Here is a 16179-nt window from a genome sequence, read left to right as displayed (position 1 = left end):
TGCCTCTTGAGTTTATATGCACCATGTATGCACAGGAAGGCCAGAGAGGGCATGGGTTTCCCTGGAACTGGAGTTGCAGGCTGGGGCCTGTTTATCTGTGTACTTGACTGAAGGGTGACGTGGAATGGAGATTAGACCTCGTGTTAGGCCCGACACACCATGACTAAGGCAACTCTTATAAGGACAATATTTAATTGGGGTTGTCTTAGAGGTTCAGTCCATTATCATCAAGGTTAGAGCATGGCAGTATCCAGGCAGATACAACACTAAAGGAGTGGAGAGTTCTACATCTTCATCTGAAAGCTACAAAGAGTAGACTGACTCTCACGTGGTAAGGCGGAAGGTCTCATTGCTCACCCCCACAGTGGCACACTTCCTCCAACAAGGCCATACCCACTCCAACAAGCCCACCCCTCCTAATAGTGGCACTCCCTGGGCCAAGCATATTCAGACCACCACATTTTACTCCCTGTCCCCCATAGGCTTGTTCAAACACATGTGTCTATGGGGGCCATACTTAGTCATAGCATATTAAAAATACATTTAATCCAACTTCCAAAGTCCCTATAGTCTATAGCAGTCTCAACAATGTTAAAAGTTCAAAGTTCTAAGTCTCTTCTGAGATTCATCCAATCACTTAATTGCAATCCCCAAAGCAAGACAGGAAATCATTGGGCAAACTCCATACTCCCTGTCTCCATGTCTGACGTCAAAGTAGTCTTCAGATCTCCGTCTCCTTTTCGATCTCTGTTGACTGTAACAGACTTCTTTGTCCTGGGCTGTTTCCACTCTCTGTTAGCAGGTCCTTGGCAGGTATACCACTGTTCTGGCATCTTTAACATCTTGGGGTCTCCAAGTCAACTTCAATTTCACAACTTCCTGTTCCAATGTCCTGGATCCACACATGATCTTCTGGGCTCCTCAAAAAGGCTTTCATCACTTCTCCAGCTCTGCCCTCTGTAGCACTCTAGGCTCTGGTTGACTCCACTCCACTGTTGCTGACGTTCTTGGTGGTCATCCCATGGTACTTTCCCTTCCCTTCCCTTCCCTTCCCTTCCCTTCCCTTCCCTTCCCTTCCCTTCCCTTCCCTTCCCTTCCCTTCCCTCCCCTCCCCTCCCCTCCCCTCCCCTCCCCTCCCCTCCCCTCCCCTCCCCTCCCCTCCCCTCCCCTCCCCCATTTTAACTTATTCTACTCTACTTTACCTTACCTCAGTTAAGAAAATATTTCTACCAAACTAGCCTGTAGGCAAGTCTGTAGGACATTTTCTCCATTTTTTAATCAATGTGGGAGGGCCTGGCCCAATGTTGGCAGTGCCATCCCTGGGCTAGGTGGCCCTGTGTTGTATAAGAAATCGGGGTGAGGGAGTCATGGGGAGCAAGCCAGTGAGCAGTGTCTTCCATGGGTTCTGCTTCAGTTCCCGCCTTGATTTCCTGCTCTGACTTCCTGTCATTAGTAGATTATAACCTTAAGCCAAAAGAAACCCTTTCTTCCAAAAATTGCTGTTCATAATGGTGTTCACCAGAGTAAAAGAAATCTAAGTAGGATGCAAGGACACCACCCTACTCTGCTCTCAAGATTCCTGTTTTACAACGTTCTTAACACATGTAAACGTTTCAATTCTGCTCTCTATTTGGAGAAAAGAAGGTGCGTGTTTTAGAGTAAATCCATCATTGACGGAGAATTATTGTTCTGGTTACAAGTAGTATAGATGTTGCCGTTGCCAGTACAACTACATGATGCCTGTGTATTTTTAAGTAAGCATAACATTTTTAAAACATTTAACGAGTCTCAGTTTGTTTAGGATGGCTGAAGAAGGGCCCAATGGAGACATGCTTAATTAACTTATACTCTTTTATTGGATATTTTATTTATTTACATTTCAGATGTTATCCCCTTCCCCATTCCCCCCAGACACCCCCATTCCATCTCACCTCCTGCTTCTATGAGGGTGTGCCCCCATCCACCCACCCACTCCCACCTCCCCACCATTGAATTCCCCCACACTGGGGCATCCAGCCTTCACGGGACCAAGGACTTCCTCTCCCACCTATTCTCGACAAGGCTATGCTTTCTTACATATACAGCTGGAGCCATGGGTCCATCCCTGTGTACTCCTAGACTGGTGATTTAGACCCTGGGAACTCTGGTTGGTTGATATTGTTGCTCTACCCATGGGTCTGCAAACCCCTTCAGCTCCTTCAGTCTTCTCTCTTACTCCTCCATTGGGAACCTGATGATCAGTTCAATGGTTAGCTTCAATCATCCACCTCTGTGTATGTCTCTGGCAGAGCCTCTAAGGAGACAGTATATCAGGCTCCTGTCAGCATGCACTTCCTGGCATCCACAACAGCAGCGTCTGTCTTTGGCGACTGCTTGTGGGATGGATACCTAGGTGGGATAGTATTAGTCATGGAGAAATAGTCATCTTCCATATGCTGGACTTGCCGTGGATTATTAAAGAATACTTCCTGATCCTCTGTTTTAGATTTTGGAGGATAATACACTTAAAGTTAGAATTATTGTAATTTAGAGAATGTTATTATTTTGTTAATCTGAGCTTTTTCTCTCACTTCCCTGGCCCCACTTAATGAGTGGGCCAAGAATGTCAGGAGTGCAGGAGTGTCTTGTGTAACATGCACAAGACCCTGGGGCTCCTCCCAGCTCTTAGTTTCCCCTCACCAAAGAAAAACAAATGAACACGAACATTAAATAAAAAATCATAGTATATTTTATTTAGTTGCCAATAGTGGGTTAATACTTAAAACCAGCACAGGGATACTTTACAGCATTACTGAGTAATTCTTGTCAATAGCTTTTGAGGTCATCAAGAACCAAGAAAAATTGGAAAAATTCTGTGGTCCAGGGCATCTAAATAAAACTAGATATGTGACAAGCATGTGGGATCCTGGATACATCCTTGAACAGAAAATGCTCAATAAGTAAGGCGTTGTGCAGTGAGAGGTAAGTCAGTGACATAAAGCAAAGCCCTTTGGGCTTTAGAAGCCAACTGCCACGTTGCAGGCTTGTTATTAGAATTCCCATCAGGACGGAAAGGCATTTTAAAAACCCTATAAAATGCTACTGTTGGGACTTCCCCCTTCCCTCCCTTCCTACCCTCTTCTGTCTCCCAAGTAGGTAAGTAGGCAAAATATCCCTTCAACCCTGCCTGAAATGTGCACACACAATGAGCAGAGAGGTAATCTTGTAAAAGCTAAATGTGTGTGTGTGTGTGTGTGTGTGTACAAGAAGTGTTACCATGTATGAATGACAGTCACAGGAAAACCTTGAGAGACCAAATTTTTTAAGTTCAGACTCCATTTTAGAGAACTTGAATTCAGGTAAACTAAAAGGCAGGTACCTAGCATTAGTTTCAAAGTTACACCCCAACAAAACCTAAGCTTAACTCTAGCTTATAGGCTAACCCCTAAAAGACTTGTGTCTCCAGGTTAATCCCCAACAAGCCCTCCCTCTGTCTAACAACCACCAATGCAGAGGAAAGCAGAAGGTAAATTTATCATTTGACTCCCAGCACCAGCCAATTATGCTAAAGGCCATAGTAGCTCTTCAATTACATGCTTGCCAGGCTAGAAACATTCACACACACACACACACACACACACACACACACACACACACACACACACACACACCATTTGTTGCCTTTCTATAAAAACTTAGCCTGATATGTTTGGGCTTCTCTCCACTAAAACCATCCTGCATGTTGGATGTGGGCTGAGAAGACAGAGCTAGCTCCATGTAATTGCATCGGATCAGCTCCTGTCTGGCCTTTTGGGGGTCCTTAACACTTCCCTGGCACTACAACCTCAGATGTTGGTCTTCATCTTCTACTTTGGGAAAGAGTTTCTTTCTTGTTAGCTGCTGTGTGCTTGAGAAGGATTTTCCTGTCTTCACTTCCTACTTCACTGAGTGCTAGGATTCCAGCGCCCAGCTTTGTGCAAGCTCTGGGAATCCAAACTTCACTCCTCACACTGCCCAGCAAGTGCCTTATCTACTGGGCCATCTTCACAATCATCCCTCAAATTTTTAATAATCAAAACTCTCTCTCTCTCTCTCTCTCATTGCAGATAAATGCGCTCCTCCGATGACCACTTCTCACAATTGCAATGATTGATCTGTCTTAAAAGTGGTAAGTCTCCTTTATGTGTCTTCTTTACATTTCAGCCTTGTATGTGCATGGATGATATAGTAGTTTTTAATGCATTGAAACACCAATAACCATTATTGACAAACCTTTTATAATTTATGCCTTTAACACAACATCACATGTCACACTTAGTGTGATGTAGATTTCTGTGTTTGATTAAATCACAATGGTTGTATTCTTTATAAGACACTGGTTACTCGTATTTTTTTCTTGGCACACGATGAGTTGTAACACACATGTACTTGATTGGTGTATCCACACAGCTTGTCGTTTCATGTTGTTCATAGTAACTTTTATAGGGCAGGGGTTTCCAATTGGAGGGCCTAGTTTGAATGCATTTTTATGTATTCTGTGAGGTAAGGATGTAATTTTATCTTTTAAAAATATGGCTAACCACTTGTGCCAAATTAATTTATTGAATAATTCATCCCCCCCAACTGATTTTCATTACTCTTTCTCTCATCTGCCAAGTTTATAGACATAGGCTGGCCTGTTTTGGGGCATTCTTTACATTGGCCTGTTTGTTTATTGTTGTGCCAGTGCCAAACTGTATTAATTGTGTCTGCAAACTCTAAATGGATTACATTGCTTGAAACCGAGAAAAAAGTTATTTAGAAATTTCTAAAATGAGTGAAGCTGGCCTTAGGTGAATGCATGACAGGACAGGCTCACCTTGTATCTTCTCTGCTTGAGACTTGGAGTCTCTCAGTTCTAAAAAGAATCTGAGATTCCAATTTAAAGTTAATAACCAAATCAAACCATAAACAAGAAACCCTGTAAATTCCTAGTAAGGCAATTCAGCCCAAGATTGCTTTGGGAGTAGCTAATGTGTTCCTTTTCTCTCTCCCTCCCTTCCTTCATTTGTTTTTTGACAGTGTCTCCCTAGCCCACATTGGACTCAAGCTAGGAAGCTTGAGCTCAAGCTATACAGCTGAGGATGAGCTTGAACTTCTGAACCTTCTGTCCCTGTGTGCTGGGTCGTAGCTGTGGCACCACCAGGACTGGTTTATGTGGTGCTGGTGACTGAACCTGGAGCGTCAAGCATGCTAGGCAGGCACTCCACACTGAGCTCCACCCATAACCCTCACCCTAGTTTATTTTTGCTGATACCTTTTTGTAAGTATTTATGGGTAATTAAGTGTTAAGGTGATGTTTTGATACATGTATACATCAGAATGGAATTTGTTTATTTAGCATATCCATTTGCTCAAGCATTTACTTGATTTTCTCAGACGTGTCCAGTTTGTCTTTTCATGTTGTTTTTAATGACTTTTATAGGACAGGGCTTTTCAATTGTAGGTTCGAGTTTGAACATATATTTTTTAAAAATATATACTGTGGGGTATTTGTGCCCAGTTAACTTATTGAATTATTCATTCCCCCTTTCTTTCTAGCATTCCTTTTCTTCTGGTTACTCTAAAGTATATTGTTGCGGCTTCATTTACCTTACTATACAAAACATCAGAATTTAAAATTGTTCTTGACCCTGTTCTTCACCCTTGCACAATTGGCTCTAAAAATGCTGACTTTGCTAGGTGTAAAAAGAACAGGCATTTGTGTATTTCTGTATCACATAAAAGATGCACAGAGGTGGGAAGTACAGTGATTGTGGAGGCTCCACAACGCTTTACAGAAAGCAAATGTCTTTCAGATGTTCTAATAGAATTTCAATTCAGGCACTACATGCAGATCTTTGATTTCTGACAATTTTTGAAAGTGAAAAAGTTAAGAAATATTTCCGAAATATATAAAGTTGGGAGAGGTTATGGGATGGATCTGGAAGGAGTTAGGATGGTATGAGTATGATCAGAGGCTAATGGGTATATTGTAGACCTGTATGCAATTCACAGAAAATAATGAAAACAGTTTTTGTTTAAAGCTTCACTATAAAGGTTTATGTCACTTTATAGACTTTTAAAGTGTCTCACCAAAGAAATGGTTTACATGTCATCAGTCAAATATTGACTCATTGTCTATGCCAAGATTCAAAGAAAGCTATAATATCTGATCTAATAGAGAATTTTACTTATCAGGATACATAAAGAGAAGGCACATGTCTATAATATGGAGAATAACATTCATTGCTACTCTCCTCAATTTGCAGAGCCCTTGGTAGGCTTTATGGCTCAGGGAATTTCTGTTGTATAAGTTTTTTTTTTCAATTTTAATTTTTATTTACTTGGAGTTCTTTTCTGGGAATACCAAGAGTTATTAGAGATCACCTAAGTGTTTCCTTGTTCTTCTTGAAATGATTTGATCAAACACCTCTTTACCTAGACAGAGTCTCAATGGCAGATCAAAGAAATGGTTCTATCCCAGTTTAGCTTGATAAACCAATGAGTTTACTGTTCTCATTTGCAGGAGCATGGGTAAGTGCAATGGTTATTCTTGGTTGTCAGCTTGACTACATCTGGAATTAACCAAAGCCCCCAAGTGCAGGGCACATATAAAAGTAACTTTTATCCGCCAGATATAATTGTTGTCTTGCAGGCTTACTGATGAATAAACTTAACATTTCTAGCTCTTTTTGAACTATGGCTGGCTGGTTCAACTCATCTGTTCAACTCCACTGAACTCAGCTGCCTCTGCTGACCTGAACCGAACTTCATGAATTCATGAACAAACTCAACTCTGCTCCACTGAGCTCACTGTACTGACTCCTGACTCTCTCTTTCTGCCCTGCTCTTCAGTAGCCTCTCTTTCCTGTCCTCTTCTCACAAGAGTTGGATGTATACTATCTCTGAGTCATTCTGTCAAATCTTCCTCTGATTTGTCACTTTGTGTGCCCCTCAATTAGGTATCACTTTCAAACATAGTTGCTTCCTTTGGCAAACTAATTTTACCTTAATGGTATGTAATAAGGGTGCGTATATTCCAGCCAGAGGAATTAAATGTGTTCGGTGTGTCTGCATTCCAGTCACATCACCCAGATGTAGGTTTTTGAATGTGAATTATTAAAATTCCTCTAAGGCACACCTGTGAGAGATGTTTGCTTAATTTAGAATGAGAAAATTCACTTATAATCTGGATCTTTGAGTTAGGAGGTTGTATCTTTAATCCAGATCTTTTGAGGTAGGAAGACATACCTCTAATCTGGGGTCCACCTTCTGCTGGAAGCCCTCAAAAGAAGGAAGCATTTGCTCATTTCCTGCTTGCTTGCATCTCACTAAGAAGTGTATTTATTCACTGGAATTAGAGCCTACTTCTTCTGAATTCTGGTGTACACTGAAGACCAGCTGAGATACACACACACACACACACACACACACACACACACACACACACACAAAGAGAGAGAGAGAGATGGGGGACTCTTGGGAGTAAAAAATTTAGGAATTAAGACAAGAACAAGAATTACAAAGGCAAGCTTCAACAATACAATAGACCAGGAGAGGGAATTTCAGGCATTGATGATACAATGAAAGAAATAGATTTATCAGTCAAAAAGTGTTAAGTATAAAAAATTCCTGGCACAGAACATCCAGAAAACCTGGGAGAGCATGAAAAGACCAAACCTAATAATAATTGAAAAAGAGAAAGTAGAAAAATACTAGCTCAAAGGGTCCTAAAATATTTTCAACAAAATCATAGAAGATAAATTCCCTAACCTAAAGAAGAAGATGTTTATAAAGGTTCAATAAGCATACAGAGCACCAAAAATATTGGGCTAGAAAAACAGTCTCCCTTAAAAGACACATTATAATAAAAACTCTAAATATATAGAACAAAGAAAAATATTAAAAGTTGCAAGGGAAAAAAAGCAAGTAACATATAAAATGCAGATCTATTAGAATTACACCTGACTTCTTAATGGAGATCCTAAAAGCAAGAAGAATTTGAACAGATATACTGAAGAGTCTAAGAGAACACAGATGCCAGCACAGACTATTATACCACACAAAACTTTCAATCACCATAGAAAATAAGGAGAAAATAAGATATTCAACTATAAAATCAGCTTTAAACAACATTTATCTACAAATCCTGTCCTACAAAAGGTCGAAGAAGGAAAACTCCAACCTAATGAGGCTAATGAAACCCATGAAAACATAAGCAATAAGTAATCTTTCATCAGCAAAATCAAAAGAAGGGAAACACACATGCACACACACACATACACACACACACACACACACACACACACACCACCTCCATCCCTCACACCAATTACAAAATAACTGGAATCAACAATCATTGGACATTAATATCTCCCAATATCAATAGTTTCAATTTCCCCAATGAAAAGACACAGACTAACAGAATGGATGCAACAACAGGATCCATCCTTGTGCTGCATCCAGGAAACACACCTCAACAGCAAAAATAAACATTACCTCCAGGTAAAGGTTTAAAAAAAGATAGTCCAAGCAAATGTACTTAAGAAGCAAGTTGGTGTACACATTTTAAACCAGAACTAATCAAAAGAGATAGGGAAGGACAGTACATACCTATCAAAGGGAAAATACACCAAGATGACATTTCACCTAAGATCTATGCCCCAAACACAAGGGCACCCACGTTTGGGAAAGAAACACCACTACAGCTTGAATCACATATTGACTCTCTCAAACTGATAGTGGGAGACTTCAATATTCCACTCTTACCGTGACAGGCCATCCAGACAAAAACTAAACAGAAAAACACTAGAGTTAACAGATGTTATAAACCAGTGGACCTAATAGATATTTATAGAACATTTCACCTAAACACAAAATAATAAACCTTCTTTTCATCATCTCATGAAACTTTCTCCAAAACTGACTATATTCTTGGACACAAAGCAAGTCTTCATAGATACAAGAACACTGAAATGACTCCCTGGATTCTATCAGACCATCATGGGTTAAAGATAGATATCAACAACACAAATCATAGAAAGATTACAAACTCCTGGAAACCGAGAAACTTTCTACTAAATGAAAACTGGGTCAATACAGAAATAAATAAATTAAAGGCTTTCTAGAATTCAATGAAAATGAATACATAGCACACTCAAACTCATGGTACATAAGCAAAGTGGTACTATGAGAAAAATATGTAGAAATAAGTTGGAAAGATATCACACCAGCAAATTAACAGCGCACTTGAAACTGCTAGAACAAAAAGAAATAATCACACCCAAGATGGGTAGATGGCAAGAAATATTCAAAATGAGGACTGAAATCAATAAAATAGGAACAAAGAGAACAATACAAAGAATCAATGAAACAGTTTGAGAAGTTCATTAAGATATACAAACCCTTATTGAAACTAACTAAAAAGCAGAGAAAGAATATCCAAATTATCAAAATCAGAAATGAAAAGGGGGACCTAACAGACACAAATGAAATCTAGAGAATCAGAAGAACATACATTAAAAACCTCCACTCCACAAAATTGGAAAATTTAAAAGAAGTGGATAATTTTTTTGGTAGGTACTACTTACCAAAGTTAAATCAAGATCAGATAAAGACTTTAAATAAACTTACAACCTGTTTTGAAATAGAAGCTGTCATTAAATTCTTCCACAAAACAAAACAAAAAACAATCAAGAACAAAAAGAACAAAAACCAAAACAAACAAAAAAACCCAACAAACAGGGCCAGTTGGTTTTAGTGCAGAATTTTACTAGACTTTTAAAGAAGAGTTAGCATCCATACTCCTCATATGATTCCACATAACAGAAACAGAAGGAACATTGTCTAACTCATTTTATGAGGCCACAGTTACCCTGATACCCCAAACACATAATGACTTAACAAAGAAAGAGAATTACAGACCTATTTGTCTTATGAACATACAAGCAAGAAAAAGTAATAAACTACTTGCAAATTGATTCCAAGAACATATAAAAAAGATCATCCATTATAATCAGATAGTCTTCATCCCATATATGCAGGGATGGTTTGATACATGAAAATCAGTAAATGTAATCCATTACATGAACACATTGGAACGCAAAAACCACACAATCCTTCCATTAGATTCAGAAAAGGCCTGTAACAAAATCAAATACCCCTTCATAATACAAGTTGTGGAGAAACTAGGGATACAAGGGGCTTACTTATACATAAAAAAGCATTTGCAGGAAGCCAACATCTAATTAAGTGGAGAGACACTCAAAGCAATTCTACTAAGATTAGGAACAAGTCAAGGTTGTCCACTCTCTCCATATCTATTCAATACAGTACTTGTTATTTTAGCTAGAGCAGTAAAATAACTGAAAAAGATCAAGGGGATACAAATTGGAAAGGAACAAGTCAAGGTATCAGTATTTACAGATTATATAATAATAGACATATGTGACATGAAAATTTCCATTTGGGAATCACTACATCTGATAAACATTTTTAGTCAAGCAGCTAGAAATATGGTTTTAAAATTCAGTAGCCCTACTAGGTACAAATGACAAATGGACTGAGAAAGAAATCAGGGAAACAACACCTTTCACAGTAGCCTAAAATAATATAAAATATCTTGTGATAACTAAGAAAGTGAAAATTTGTGTGATATAAACTCCAAGTCTTTGAGGAAAGAAATTGAAGAAGATATCAGAAGATGGAAAGAAGTCCCATGCTCACGAGTAAGTGGGATTAACAATAAAGATGGCCATCCTACCAAAAGCAACCTACAGATTCAATTTATTCCTCATCAGTACAATACACAATACAATACAGACCTTTAAAGGAAATTCTCAATTTCACATGAAAACAAACAAACAAACAAGATAGCTAATACAACCATGGATAGTAGAAAGAAAACTGTTGGAGGTCTCACCAGTCCCAATTTCAAGTTGTACTACAGAGCTATGGTAATACAGATCACATGGTATTGGCATAAAAACAGACAGATTGATCAATGGAATTCAATTGAAGACCCAGACATAAATCCATGTATCTTTGGACACCTGATTTTTGATTAAAAAAAAAAATAAGCCAGAAATACGCACTGGAAAAAAAGACAATGTCTTCCAAAAATGGTAGATGTCTGCATGTAGGAGAATGCAAATAATCCATACTTATCACCTTGTGCAAAACTGAAGTTCATATAGACCAAAGACTGCAACATAAAACCAGATACACTGAACCTGACAGAAGATAAAGTGAGGAACAGCCTCACATGGCACAAGTGACAAAGAGGCAGCCTACCAAATTGGAAATGATTTTTACCAAGTATACTTGTAATAGAAAACTAATATCCAAAATATATAAAGAACTCCAGAAACTAGATATCAAAAAACCAAATAATCCAATTAAAATGGGGCATAGACTTCTTGATAGAGGAGACTCAAATGGCCAAGAAATACAATTTTCAATATTCTTAGTCAACAGGGAAATGCAAATCAAAACTACTTTGAGATTCTATCTTATACCTGTCAGAATGGCGAAGATCAATAATGCAAGTGACAGTTCATGTTGGCAAGTATGTGGGACAAGGAGAAAACTCCTCCATTGCTGAAGGCAGTACAAACGTACAGTTACTATAGAAATCAATGTGGTGGTTCTTCAGAAATTTGGGAATTGCTCTAACTCAAGACCCAGCTATATCATTTTGGACATATATCTAAAGGATGCTCCATCCTACCACAAGGACACCTGTTCAGCCATGTTCATTGCAGCTTTATTCATAATAGCCAGAAACTAGAAGCAACCTAGATGTCCCTCAACAGTAGAATGAATAAAGAAAATTTGGTACACTTATATAATGGAGTATTACTCAGCTGTTAAAAACAATGACATCATGAAATTTGTTGGCTAATAGATGGAACTAGAAAAATTATCCTGAGTTAACCAAGATCCAGAAAAATAAATATAGCATGTATTCAATTATAAGTGGATATTACCCATTAAGTAAATGATGACTAAGTATCAATCTGTAGACCCAGAGAGGTTATGTAAAGAGGAGGGATCTAGGGGGGACATAGATCTCCCTGAGAGGAGGAAATAGAATAGATCTTATGGGCAGAGTGGGTATATGTGTATGGGAAATGGGGTGAGTACTCAGGGTGCTGAGTAGTGAGAGAAAATGTAGGGAGAGACAGCTGAAATTGGGGGTCTTTTAAGGGGGTATTGTGGGAAACTAGAGCAGTGAAAACTGTTTGGATCGTATGAAGGTGATCCTGATGAGGACCCCTAGTAATGGGGGATATGGAATCTTAATTGGTCATCTCTTCTTGCCAGGCAAAGCTTCCAGTAACAGGACTGAGTTGAATTATTGGCCAAGGGGATCCCATGGAAATCCCAAACAACGAGGCTGTTGCTAAGACAAAGGGTTGCTCTCTGCAAACTGACAGCAGGACTCCATCACCAAGGACAATTTTCATACAACTCATTGCACATGGAGAAGTCATGCTGGTGCCTATATGAACATGTCACCCTACATTCTAGGGCCTTTTGTGTGAGAAGGTGTTCTTCAGGCTACTGAAAGGGAAACATGGACAGCAGCAGCCCAGCCACAAAACCTTTGACCTTCAATCTGTCCTACCTGCAAAATATGCTAGGGGCAATGGTGGCACAGAACTCGTGGGAATAGCCAACCAACGTCTGATTTTAGCTACAGCACATTCCATGAGAAGGAATCCATACCAGACACTGCTAGGGTAACCAAGAACAAGAGTCTAGATAGCACAGAGACCTAGGGTAAAACCAAACACTACTGGTAAAAAATTATCAAAAAATTACGCCTAATGGCAGTCTGTCATACTTGTAGATCAATCCCTTATCCAGTCATTATCAGAACATCTTCTTGTAGCAGATGGGAACACATGTAGATATCAACACACACAGACACACAGACACACAGACACACACACACACACACACACAGAGAGAGAGAGAGAGAGAGAGAGAGAGAGAGAGAGAGAGAGAGAGAGAGAGAACGAAAGTAAATTGGCCATCAAATCCCTCCCCTCAGAACCCAGGGATTCTTGCAGAGACTTAAGAGCCAGAGGGAATGGAGGACACTAGGGAAACAAGGCCCCATGAGTCAACTAAGAAAAGCATATGGTACTCACAAAGCCCAAAGAAGTGAGCACAGGACCATCATTGGCCTGCACCAGGTCCTCTGAGTATATATTACACCTTAGTATATTTTTTCTACTTAGGATGTGTGGAGAGCCGACAGAAGGCAGCTGTCACCCTTGCAGCCATCTTGAGCCATATACCCTGAGAAGAGACTTGATTACAATAGCCTACAACAGCTGAGCACACTCTGATAAGATCTTGCTTTAGATACCCAGGATCTTCCCTTGGGTGTGTGAGACTTAAAGCTGTGATTTAGAGCTGAGACTTAAGAGTGTGACTTAGAGATCAGATTTAGAGACAAGGCCTAAGGGCATGACTTAAAGACATGACTAAAGGGCGTGGCTTAGAAGTGAGACATATAAAAGGCGAGAGGCAGACAGAAGAAAGCAACAGATTATTAGGCACTCGGGAGTACAACTTGGAGTAGGAATTAGGCATTGAGGAAGAAGACACTTGGACTAGAGAATTCAGAAGATGATTATTAGGTATTAGGCACTTGGCACTTGGAGGAAGAACTTGGAATTAGACATTAGGCACTTAGCACTTGGAAGAAGTAACTTGGAACTTGGAGGCACTAGGGACTAGGAACTAGGGACTAGGAACTCAAGACTTGGTACTTGGAGAGAAGAAGAGAGACTGAAGAATAAACGGGATTGAATCACACTCTGTCTGGTCTCCATTCTTCGCATCCGTCCTCACTCTCTCTCTCTTGCTGAACCCCTACCCGCAGACCAGAGCAGTTTGGGGCAGTGTGGGCTCTGACAACTTAGCCCCTAAGGCTTTTGGTGTGGATCCCAACATTGACAGAACGGTCCGAGACATTTTTGGCCCCCAACTTAGGGTAGCTCAGGCCACAACAAGGATTTTTTTTTTAACTTTTTATTGATTCTTCATGAATTCCACATCATGCACCCCATCCCACTCATCTCTCCATCCTCCCCCTCTGCCCATGCAATTTCCCAACCAAAGAGAAGAGTGGGAAAAGAATGAAAACAAAACATCTCACCATGGAACTGTTGTGTGTTACAGTGTGTCCCCCAGGACACCCTTTTGTGTACACATCTTTACTTCCAAATGTTCATTGCAATGAGTTATTGGTCTGGTTTTAGGTTTCTGGCTTTTACTATGCTATTAATACTGTATCCTCACCGGGACTCCTCTAGGATATCCTATTGTTGTGCTGTGTCATGCAGATCCTGCAGCTTTGGATCTGCAGGACTGGCCACTTCATGCACTCCAGCAGTTCCTAGATGGGGTAGATGTCTGGGTGGGCCAACTCAGAGCCCTGGATCTTGGCCTGGGTGCTAGCTGAGTTGGTCAGTTTGCCTGCTCTCCCACACTGAAACCACCAATGTGAACTCTCCTGCACGGTCTGGGCTATCTTACCCAATGCCACAGCCAGCAAGGGGCACGGACAGCTCTCACGCCGTTAGGCAGGCTCACTCACAACCACACTACCAGGGCCATCTAGCTCTACTGTAGTGTACTGTCCAGACAAGGTGCAGAGCCTGCTCTCCCAAGTGCTACAGCCCGAAGTGGTGGGGCCAGCTCTCTTGCCTGCCACAGGTTGTGTGGCCTGAGGTCAGAGGAGGGCACCTCTCTCACCCATGCCGTAAAACTTGGTATTTTCGTGGGGCTCCTTACTCTAAGAATGAGTGGGTCTCTGACTCTTGTGCTGGTCTTTGAGACTCAGTTTCTTTTGTTGGGTTGCTGTGTCCAGCTTTGCTATGTGTCATGGCAAGCACTTTCCTGAGAGTAATGGACCCTAACTCCGTATTTATAAAATGAACGATACTCTTTCCTCCCAGCATGTGTTATTTCCCACCGTTTTCTGTGAACTTTTGGGAATTCCTATCTTAGTTAACTCTTTTATTGCTGTGATAAAACACAATGACCATGGCAACTCATAAAAGAAAGCATTGAGTTGGGCTTACAGTTTCAGAGGGCCAGAGTCCACGATGACACGGAGAGCAGAGAGCTCACATGTAATCTAGGCTTAGAGTTTTCAAAACCTACTTTAATAAGGGTTGTCAAATGTTTCCACTCCCCCTCTAGCCCGCTGTCCAAAGGTAGGGGAGAAAAGATGGTTAATAGGACAAGGGGATGTGGACCTGTTTAGAAGTAGTTCTGTGGGGTGATTCCAATCTCCATTGTCAGGATACCAGCAGCCCAGTTCAGTAGTGTCAGGATTCCAAACACGGATCAGCAGTGGTGGCACGATCCAGCAGAAACAGCCAGGCCTCTGCTGAATCTGCACAAGTCAGTGGCATCAACCAGAACCAGCTGGGATGCCAGGCAGAAGAAGTTCTCTGTCATTCCACTCTCAACAAAGTGAAGATCAGCAAAGACGAGAGACCAACAAAGCATTGCAAAGTGAGCTATGCAAGCCTCCAGTCACTGTCTACGGAGTCCCATTTGTACTCTCCCAACACCACATGTTCTTGCCTCAGCAAAACACCACATGAGTCTGCATCACCTGACACAAACAGAAATTTCCACTTCACCCACATCTTACCTCAAAACAAGAGGCAGAGAGAAAATACTGGGGATGACGTGGGTCTTTTGAAACCTCAAAGCCCACCTTCAGTGACACACCTCTTCCAACAAGACCACACCTAATTCTTTCTAAACAATTTCACCAGTTGGGGATCAAGTGTTCAGCCATCTGAGCCTATGGAGGCCATTCTCATTCAAACACCACAAGTTTTATGATCACATTTGCTATTATGGTTTCTAAGGGTCACAATTAATCTTTTAGACTACGTAATGAAATTATAAGGTCTCTTGCTGTGAACTACCTAACGTAGCTCTGTTTGCCAAAACTGCAACATGAGCCATGTTTATATTTATAAATTACATAGTGGCTATATTAAAAAGAAAACAGAATGGAATTAATTTTTGTAACAAATTTTTTTAATGAGCATAAACATTAGCTTTAAATAGTTATTATAATATTTTCAATGTCTTAAAAGTGTGCTGTGTATTTAAGCATTATAGTTTACATTTTCCCAG

The sequence above is a fragment of the Arvicanthis niloticus genome, chromosome 25 (assembly GCF_011762505.2).
Source record: "Arvicanthis niloticus isolate mArvNil1 chromosome 25, mArvNil1.pat.X, whole genome shotgun sequence".
Classification (NCBI taxonomy): Eukaryota; Metazoa; Chordata; class Mammalia; order Rodentia; family Muridae; genus Arvicanthis; species Arvicanthis niloticus.
Note: the sequence above shows the minus strand (reverse complement) of the source record.